Raw genomic sequence first — 10,939 nt, 5'->3', positions numbered from 1 at the left:
TTTCATAAACAGTGGCACCACGTTAGCCAACCTCCAGTCTTCCGGTACCTGACCTGCGACTATCGATGATACAAATATCTCAGCAAGAGGCCCAGCAATCACTTCTCTAGCTTCCCACAGAGTTCTGGGGTGCACCTGATCAGGTCCTGGGGATTTATCCACCTTTATGCGTTTCAAGACATCCAGCACTTCCTCCCCTGTAATCTGGACATTTTGCAAGATGTCACCATCTATTTCCCTACAGTCTATATCTTCCATATTCTTTTCCACAGTAAAATCTGATGCAAAATACATGTTTAATACCTCCCCCACCTCTTGCAGCTCCACACAAAGGCCGCATTGTTGAAATTTGAGGGGCCCTATTTCTCTCCCTAGTTACCCTTTTGTCCTTAATATATTTGTAAAAACCCTTTGGATTCTCCTTAATTCTATTTGCCAAAGCTATTTCATGTCCCCTTTTTGCCCTCCTGATTTCCCTCTTAAGTATACTCCTACTGCCTTTATACTCTTCGAAGGATTCACTCGATCTATCCTGTCTATACCTGACATATGCTTCTTTCTTTCTCTTAACCAAACCCTCAATTTCTTTAGTCATCCTGCATTCTCTACACCTTCCAGCCTTTCCTTTCACCCTAACAGGAATATACTTTTTCTGGATTCTCGTTATCTCGTTTCTGAAGGCTTCCCATTTTCCAGCCGTCCCTTTACCTGCGAACATCAGCCCTCAATCAGCTTTTGAAAGTTTTTGCCTAATACCATCAAAATTGGTCTTTATCCAGTTTAGAACTTCAGCGTTTAGATCTGTCCTTTTCCATCTCTATTTTGAAACTAATAAAATAAGGTTGTTGACCCCAAAGTGCCCACCCCCCCCACTGACACCTCAGTCACCTGCCCTGCCTTATTTCCCAAGAGTAGGTCAAGTTTTGCACTTTCTCTAGTAGATACATCCACATACTGAATCAGAAAATGTTTTTGTACATACTTAATAAATTCCTCTCCATCTAAACCCTTAACACTATGGCAGTCCCACTCTATGTTTGGAAAGTTAAAATCTCCTACCATAGCCACCCTATTTTCAGTCGATAGAGACGTTTCTACAGATTGGGATTTTGTGGTCCTTCTCTCCACCATGATAAGCCGGAGATCGTTTGCTGAAGCCCTTGGAAAGAATGGCTGTGGATGTTATCGTCCAACTTTACAGAAGGTATACCTGAGCCGGCACTGGTTTTGATTGTGGCACCTTTTGGAAAATCAGGTTGATGACTCTGCTTTCTCTGCACAGAAGCTGCCAGACCTGCTGAGTCTCTATAGCCATTTCTGTTTTGGTTTCAGACCTTCAGCATCTGCAGTTCTTTGTTTTGTTTTATTTTATTATGTAGACCCCGGCTACATATGAGGGAGGACAATCAGTGACTGTGAACTTGACAGCATTTAAGGAACATTTGAGGACTCTGGGTTTATACTCAGTGGAGTTGAGAAGGATGAATGGGAATCTAATTGATACTTAGATAATATTGAATGGTCTGGACAGAGTGGATGCTGGTAAGATGTTTCCATTGGTAGAAAAGGCTAGGACCCGAGGACACAGCCTGAGAGTAAAGGGAAGACATTTTAGAATGGAGACAAGGAGAAACTTCTTCAGCCAGAAAATGGTGAATCTATGGAATTTTGTGCCACAGAAGGCTGTGGATGCCACATTATTGAGTACATTTAAGACAGCTGGAAAAGCGCAGCAGGTCAGGCATCATCCAAGGAGCAGGAGAATCGACGTTTCGGGCATGGGCCCTTCTTTAGGAATGAGGAAAGATTTGGGCAAGAGCCCTTCTTCAGGAATGAGGAAAGATTTCCTCATTCCTGAAGAAGGGCTCTTGCCCAAAACGTCGATTCTCCTGCTCCCTGGATGCTGCCTGACCTGCTGCGCTTTTCCAGCAACACATTTTCAGCTCTGATCTCCAGTCCTCACTTTCTCCTCCTACATTTAAGATTGAGAGACAGAGATTCTTGAGTATTAAGGGGATGAAAGGTTTTGGGGAGGAACTGGGAGAATGGGGTTGAGAAACTTACCAGCCATGATTGAATGGCAGAGTAGACTCGATGGGCTGAATGGCCTAATTTCTGCTCCTCTGTCTTACAGTCATATGGCATAAAGTATCCAAAATACAGATCTCACATGTAAAACCCTTATTATTCATTAACCACAAAAACATTAACCACAACTATTCATAATACTACTCCCTTTCTTAATCACCACTGACCATGATTCTTATAAATTAATTTTAACCATAACCTAATCCCAATGAAGCTTTATGATGCCTCAAGAGAGTCTCTTAGTTCGAGACCGGTCAAAAGAATCAATGGAATGTGGTGTGTACAAAAACAAGGGTCATTAGTTTATTGAATTAAAGCATCTTGACGCAATTCTGTCCAGCAACACAGAGATTAAAGCTTCTGTGTTCCGTGGTGAAGTTGCGCAATTACAGTAGAAAATTACACATTATTTATATGTTTTTTTAAGAGACAGAACAGCCTTAATTACAAGAAATGTAATAAGGTGACAAGATTGACATCAGGCTAATCCAATGATATTCCCAGGAAATGGGTCTTAATTACATGAATCGTTATGTCATTGTAGCAGTTCAAGATTAGTTCAAATGGTCAATTAATGTGTCAGTATTCATTTCATGAAAACTCTATTGTCCTTTTATCTTTGGATTTCAGCTTAATTCTGCAAAACAGCAGTACACGTTTACAGGGTTCAATAACTATTCTCAGCCATTTTGATGTATTCTTTTAAATTGAAAAGCCATTTTGTGGTTAGTAAAAATATACATATACTTGTTGCTTCTAATAATAACCTAAATTCAAATTTTAGATCCTCACCAAAGCTAACTCCTTTCCTGCAAATCCTAAATGTTGATATGCACTAACCTGAACCACAGTCTTAGCCCTAACCGTAACTTTAACCTCAACCCAACTTCAATCCTCATTTCTGACAAGTATTACACTCTAACAACACTGACAAGGGGCCCGAGTTATTTCCTACATCTTGAAGGGCCATTGCTGCTGCAGAATTACTGCTTAATGTGATCACTGTCACAGAGCACCTGAAGAAGCACCCCTAAGATAACCCTCTGCTCCCCACATGACAGGTCGATCACTGCAATGATACCCTTAACCTACAAACTCGCAGAAACAGACAGAACATTTTTTTGCATTGTGGTGAATTTTTGGAGTTGTCATCACCGGTAGTCACTGTTGCTGAGTGAAGTTTGGTCAGTTAGACTGACAGACATGGTGTGACATCCCACGTGCATGCATTAAGATTGATGAAAGGCCACTGAGTTACACAGTCTGTTGGGCACCCAGTCCACATGAGGCCTGATCTGGTGCAACTTCCATTTTAGGTAGATGCAAGAGAACATGGGAGGGGGATTGGGCCATTCAGCTCATTGAGCCTCTTCCAACATTCAATGAGATAATCTGTGACTTAACTCCATTCATCTGCCTTTGGACCATATTCCTTAATACATTTACTGAACAAAAGTTTACCTTGGTCAAATTTAAACTGATCTAGAATAAACTGTCACTTGTGGAAGAATGTTTCAAACCTCTGCCACTCTTTGTGTGAGGTAGTGCTTCTGAAGATCTCTCCTGAATGATCTGACCCTGATTATCAGAGTATGTTCCCCCCCCCCCCCTAATCTATCATCTCCAAACAGGAAACACATGGCGTTGGTTCCCCACATCACCTACCCCCCCAATCTCTTTGGGGCATCATAGAAAAAGTACAGGAGTTGGGAGGTCATGTTGTGGTTGTTGGTTGGACATTGGTTAGGCCACATTTGGAATATTATGTGCAATTCGGAAGGATGTTATGAAACTTGTAAGAGATCAGGAAAGATTTACAAGGTTGTTGCCAGGGTTTGAGCTATATGGAGAGGCTGAATAGTCTGGGGCTGTTTTCCCTGGAGCTTCGGAGGCTGAGAGGTGACCTTATAGAGGTTAATAAATCATGAGAGGCATGGTATACGGTAAATCGACCAGGTCCTTTTCCCAGGGTGGGTGGTCTCCAAAACTAGAGGGCAGAGGTTTGAGCTGAGAGAGAGGAAAGATTTAAAAGGCACCTGAGGAGCAACTTTTTCACGCAGTGCGTGGTATGTGTATGGAAGGAGATGCCAGAGTAAGTGGTGGATGCTGATACAATTACAAGATTTAAAAGGCATCTGGATGGGTATATGGACAGGAAAGGTTTGGAGGGACATGGGCCAAATGGGACCAGATTAATTTAAGATATCTGATCAGCATGGACGAGTTGGACCGCATGGTTTGTTTCCGTACTGTACATCTCTATGACTCTGTAACATCAAATATAATACTTTTTCCAGTTACCAAGGTGACCAAGTTAAATACCTTATCACAACAACAGGAACCATCACAAGTAACACAATTATTAGTTTATTACTGAAACAAAATATACTTAATGAAGATGCGATAATTAGTTAATATAGTCAAGACTGAAATGTAAATATATGTTAATGACCACCTAAATAATGTACCTACAAATACACAAGCACCATTTCGACAAAGAAATGGCAGAATCACAGAACTGTTACAATGCTGAAGATGGCAATTGATTCGATTGGAAACATTGTCACTTGTACCTAAGTACAATGAAAGGTTTTGTTTTTTGTGCCGTCCATACAAAGTTCACGGGTGATTGATCAGGGCCAGGAATAGAAGGTTGAAGCTGCAAGGAAGATGCATGAAAAGAAAGATCAACATTAGATTTGAAATGAGAGGTCCATTTTTATCTGCATTGGCTCTTCAAAGGAGGGTTATGTCTTAAGGTGATTCTCTTTCCCCTTCCCCCTAACCTCGTCCATTATTCTCATTCAAATAACCATCTGAAGTCCCTCTTCAAAGCCTCTGTCGAATGTGCCTGCACCACACATGCAGGCATCACATTCCAGACTCTCCTTGCTTTCCGTGCAAATAATTCCTTCCCCACATCACTTTTCATTCTTTCGCAAATCACTTTAAATTTGTGCCTTTTCATTCTTCATCCAGACATCACTGAGGACAGTTTCTGACCCAGGCCAGATGCTCTGTTTGAGGTACATTCATAAAAATTAAAAAAAGATTAAGACAGCCTTTATTCACGACAGATTTTTTTCTGTTCAGTTTTAAACTGGGTAGTGGGGACAATCCATCAGATTTGAAAGTAAGTGATAAAGAGTAGAGCCAAGGTCAAAGAGATAGGTACTAAGAAGCAACATCAAGTCTGAATCTAAGAGTCGGCAAACATATAAGATTTGGATTTACAGGTAGAGTGAAAGGAGGAATTGAAAGGCCCTGTATCTGAATGTACATAGTATTTGAAATGAAACAGATGAACTGAAAGTTATAGAGTCATAGAGATGTACAGCATGGAAACTTTGGTCCAACTTGTCCACGCTGACCAGATATCAAATATTAATCTAGTCCAATTTGCCAGCACTTGGCCCACATCCCTCTAAACTCTTCCTATTCATATACTCATCCAGGTGTCTTTTAAATGATGTAATTTTACCAGCCTCCACCACTTCCTCTGGCAGCTCATTCCATTCACACACAACCCTCAGCATGATCATGTTCCCTCTTAGGTCTTTCCCCTCTCACCTCAAACCTATGCTCTTTAGTTTTAGACTCCCCCATCCTGGGGAAAAGACATTGTCTATTTACCCTATCCGTGTCCCCTCATGATTTTACACATCTGTATAAGGTCACTCTTCAGCCTCCAATGCTCCAGGGAAAACAGTCCCAGTCTATTCAGTGTAGCTCAACCCTGCTTCTCCGAATGAATCTTTGACTGATATCAGAGTTTGTCAGGATTTTGAGTGACTGTGGCTCTGTTGCAGCACAGGGGAGGGATCTTGCAGATTGCAACGTTCAGAAAATTCTCCCACTTCAGACGAGCAAAGTCGACGTGCTTGTAACAAGTCTCTGAAAATACCACATAGCCCTGACCAAAATCTAAGACCCAATGTTACTGACAGTATGTTTGCGTGTGAACCTGAGGGTCCTATCGGTCTTGTTGTCGGGTGGGGAGCAGAACTGAATAGGACAGGGAGAGGAATTCACCCCTGGGTATCCTGGGGCCTGAAGTTTATCCCTCAACCCAACCAGACAATTGGACACCATCCCCACTGCTGTCTGACAGTGAGTGCCTGTGACTGTCACAAACTCTGGTCAAGCCTGGCGTTGAATACACAGGGACTGGCAGACTGTACCTTGTGAACAGTTCAGTCAGTGCAGATACCACTTCCTCTCTTGCTCTCTCTCTGCTGGTGTAGACTTCATGACTGGAGTCCTCAATCATCAGGAGGACGCTGTTGGGGTGGGGGGAGAAGAGAGACATCAAAGAGCAGTCTCGAGTTCTGTGTTCAGAAGTGCAATCTATCTTTATTCGAGCCCTTTACCACACGAGCGGGAGAGGCCAAAGTACGCTCTAAATCTGGCTGTCATGTGGGGCCCAGTCGCTCTCTTAATCCATAGCTCAGATTGGAGAAGAGAGCAAGGAGATACATCATTGTTATACAGTTTGCTTTTCAATAATCACATGTAACATTGTTATTGTCCCTCCCTTTTTAATCTACACATCCAATTCTGTGAAACACAATGATGGACAGCCCTAGGTTCCCTATGAGATTGACCAGACATTGTATCATCAGTCCTCAGCATCTTACAATATATCCCATAAGTTACACTCTCTCTCAGACTTGTCCCAGACTTGCTTATTTCGAAGGACAGTTCCAATTGTTATTAATTGCTAGCCCTATCAAATTCTATTACTCATCTTATATTTCCCACTGTCCTAATCACAGGAGATATAAAAGGAGGTTAGCTCTTAATATTTGCCATAAGTTTCACGATATTAGTTCTAAACACAAACTTAGTTATATGTAAACACTTTACGTTTACACTACTCTTCGCGATTAAGTTGCAAACAGTTTTCCCATGTTATACTCGTTTTTAAATTCAATTATAAAATTTCCTGTCCTCATTTCTGGACATAGAAAAGGATGTTAATGTTCACTAGTTTTGTTAAAAAGTTGCAGCTTTATTCAGACTGTAGATACATGGTTAGACCTGATGTTAGGATTCTTTCATTAATAAGCCTTATCACTTGCTCCTGTTCTTGTGGGATCATACCTTTCTTTTTAATTAATGCTCATTATAAACAACTGTTATTTAAATTTCTCCAACAGATATCTGCAACTGTACGAAGAGGGATGGGTGGAGGCTCACGTGGAACATAAATACTGACAGAGCCCTGGATGTAGGTTTGCTTGCATTGATGACAGGAAATGACATCACCAACCCAAAGAAACCCAAATATATAAATAGAAAGCAGGAATCATGTACAGTGCTTCGCCTGAGGCCCACTGAAGATGTTACCTAGTAGGGTGATGAAACATCTGGAAATGAACCGCCCAGCTCAGCAAGCAAACCTACACCCCGAACCTCAACCTGAGCTACAAATCTTCTCAACGCTCACTGACAGAGCCCAATTGAGCCAACTGGCCTGGCCCTGAGATTGAATGATTGATTGATTGATTGATTGATTTGATTTATTGTCACGTGTACCTAAGTACAGGTAGATCATAGTAAGCAAGGACATATAGATCATAGGCTGAAAAAAAAATTTGGACAGATTAAGGCACACCCATTACACAGGACGTGCGCTAGACAAGGTCAATGTTAAGATGATCAGCATTATTTGAAGTCAGAGAGTCCATCCATCAGTCTAATAATGGCAGGGAAGAAGCTGTTGGTAAATGTGTTCAAGCTTTTGTATCTTCTGCCTATTGGAAGAGGTCATTATCGGGGTGGGAGGGGTCTTTGATGATGTAGGCAGCCTTTCCACAGCAACGAGAAGTGTAAATGGAGTCCGTGGATGGGAGGTTGGCTTCCGTGATGGTCTGGGCTATGCACACAACCTTCTGTTGTTTCTTAATGTCTTGGGCAGAGCAGTTGCCATACCAAGCTGTGATGTACCTGGACGGTCTGCTTTCTGTGGTGCATCTATGGAGTTGGTGAGGGTCCTTATGGACATAGGAGATAGTGAGGACTGCAGATGCTGAGGGTCATGCCAAATTTCCTGATCCACCTGAGCAAGAAGAAGTGTGGTTGTGCTGGAGACTCAATGGCACAGGCAGAAATGTATCTACCTGTTTTAGATCTACCTGTAGTGGTTGGATAACCACTATTTAATGACCAGGATGAAAAGAAAAATTCCTTCATCAGCATCTGTGGATTGTCTCAGAGGGAAGGTGCAGTCCCAGGCTCAAAGAGCATCAGGCCCCTGGGGAAGCAGAGTGGGTGAGAGCGACCAGTCCAGTAGAAAGTAACACATTCAACCGTGCGGGAAGTCGGAGGGACAATCTTGAATGTGATTCTTAGCAACATCAAGAACAGCAAGCTCCATCCCAGTGTTCACTGGTGAAGTTGCTGGTGTTTCACCAGGCTGGACGACTGAGTGAATCGCTTCCCACACTCTGAGCAGGTATATGGCTTCTCACCCGTGTGGACCCGTTGGTGTTTCTGCAGGTTTGATGTCTGAGCGAAGCCCTTCCCGCACACGGGGCAGGCAAACGGCCTCTCCCCAGTGTGGACCCGCTGGTGTGACTGCAGGTTGGAGAACTGGGTGAACCCTTTCCCGCACTCTGAGCAGGCGAAGGGCTTCTCCCCAGTGTGGACCCGCTGGTGGGTCTGCAGATTGGACGACTGGGTGAAGCCTTTCCCACATACTGAGCAGGTGAATGGCCGCTCTTTGGTATGGACCCGCTCGTGTTTGCGCAGGGTGGATAAATCGAAGAAGCCATTGCCACACACTGAGCAGGTGAAAGGCTTCTCTCCGGTGTGGACGCGGAAGTGGAGCAGCAGATGGTATGACCGGGTGAAGGCCTTCCCGCAGACTGAGCAGGAGAACGGCTTCTCCCCGCTGTGGATCCGCTGGTGCAACAGCAGGTGGTGCGACTGATTGAAGCCCTGCCCACACACGGGGCAGATGAACGGTTTCTCCCCAGTGTGAACACGGAGATGTATCAGGAGGTGGTGCGACTGAGTGAAGCCTTTCCCGCACTGAGTGCAAGTGTACGGTCTCTGGCCGGTGTGGAAACGCCGATGAATCTCCAGTGCAGACGGGGAAGGGTAACTGTTCCCACATTCCCCGCATTTCCACGGTTTCTCCATGGTGTGGGTGCCCTTGTCTCTCTCCAGGTGCAACAGTCAGTAGAAACTTTGCCCACACTTACAGCACATGTATGTTGTGGTTTCTTTCTTCGGTCTGTGTTACTTGTTAGGCCTCTGATAATTAGAACACTCTTACTGAATAGGGTAAAACTTGCTCCACAGTCACTATTCTGGGATATTCTCACTTGATGTGTGACTCTCAGGGATTTTCCAGTCACACTGATGTTTCAAAATTAACAACGCAGACAGAACAGAGAGACCTTGTTTCTCCTCCCCGTTTTCAAAGCCATCGATATTCACATTTTCGGTCAATCAACGCATTGCCAGACACTGACATGAAGTTTGGTTTGAGATTTCTGCTTCCAAATTCTTCTTTTCTGTTATTCTGTAAAAGAGGTTTGAAGATATTATCACTGTCAGTCCAGGATATAAATTCAGAACACACAATTCCAGTTTCCGTGGAGCATTTGATGTTCTCTTAATCTCCAAGGATAATAGGTATCAAGGGGGAAATGGGGCTGCTTGGATTCCTCCACTAAGCATTGGCAGAGACTCAAGTTGCTGTAAGGGCGTCTTTTTGTGCTGTAAAGGTTTAGGGTGAGAGGGGAAAGATATAAAAGAGACCTAAGGGGCAACATTTTCATGCAGAGGGTGGTACGTGTATACAATGAGCTGCCAGAGGAAGTGGTGGATGCTAGTACAATTGCAACATTGAAAAGGCATTTGGATGGGTACACGAATAGGAAGGGTTTGGAGGGATATGGGCCGGGTGCTGGCAGGTGGGACTAGATTGGGTTGGGATATCTGGTCAGCATGGACGGGTTGGACCGAAGGGTCTGTTTCCCAGCTGTACATCTGTATGACTCTTTATATCCTTGCAGTGTGATATTACAACGTCAGAAATAAATTTCAAATAAAGCTTTTAGAACCATAAATACACACCAAATAACCTACACACATCCCTGTCTTGTATTAACAAACGGCTTTCTTAAATGTCAATCCTCTTCTGGGAAGGCCACAGCTTCAAGTGTGCGCATGGGGGGAAGAATCTATCTTTTTGGAATCCTGCTGTGTCGTACTGACTCTGTTACTGGAGATACATCAAGTCTTCCACGAGATAAATGGCAGGAAGCATTTCTTTGACCTCTAATGATTTTCTGTTCTGGAATTGTCACATTGAATCTCAATATTTTTAGCAATCGAGACAGCGGCTGAAACTAACCTTTGCAGAGTCCGCTTGATCCCAGGATTCACAACCTCGGATTCCAGTTGCTGCAACTGAACAGTGTTTCCCCTCCTCTCTCTCTCTCTCTCTCTCCTGCCCAGGATGAGGAGTGGAAAGGGGGTGACGTTGCTTTGCTCCCAGGGAGTTTCACTCTGAAACGGACAGGGCTACATCCGCATTGTGACGTTAACAATGGAAGGCCGGAACGGCAAGACTCGCTGATGCGATTTGACCAATCGGAAGCCACGGAGGACCGGAAGGAGTCCTGTCCTCCTGCCAATCAGAACCCGCCTATTGTCTGAAGTCGGAAGCTTTTTAAGGTGTTGCTGCTCCTCTTTCTCCCAATGAAGATTGCTCTTCACTCCAGGCTGCAACTTCTATCTTTTGTTCAGTATTCCTCACCCTTTTCCATTTCTTTTCCCATTCTGGGATTAAACTGTTGATTTGGAAGAACTGAAAGGAAAGGAAATGAAATGAATC

At 43.6% G+C, this 10,939-nt stretch overlaps 1 pseudogene; it reads right to left on the bottom strand.

The window, feature by feature from the left end:
• LOC122543654 overlaps window positions 1-10,666 on the bottom strand; it is a 32,240-nt pseudogene extending 21,574 nt beyond the window's left edge.
• Between the last annotated feature and the right edge of the window lie 273 nt (window positions 10,667-10,939).

This window comes from Chiloscyllium plagiosum, chromosome 44 (genome assembly GCF_004010195.1).
Source record: "Chiloscyllium plagiosum isolate BGI_BamShark_2017 chromosome 44, ASM401019v2, whole genome shotgun sequence".
In the NCBI taxonomy this organism is placed as follows: domain Eukaryota; kingdom Metazoa; phylum Chordata; class Chondrichthyes; order Orectolobiformes; family Hemiscylliidae; genus Chiloscyllium; species Chiloscyllium plagiosum.
Note: the sequence above shows the minus strand (reverse complement) of the source record. Positions and strands in the feature narration are given on the sequence as shown.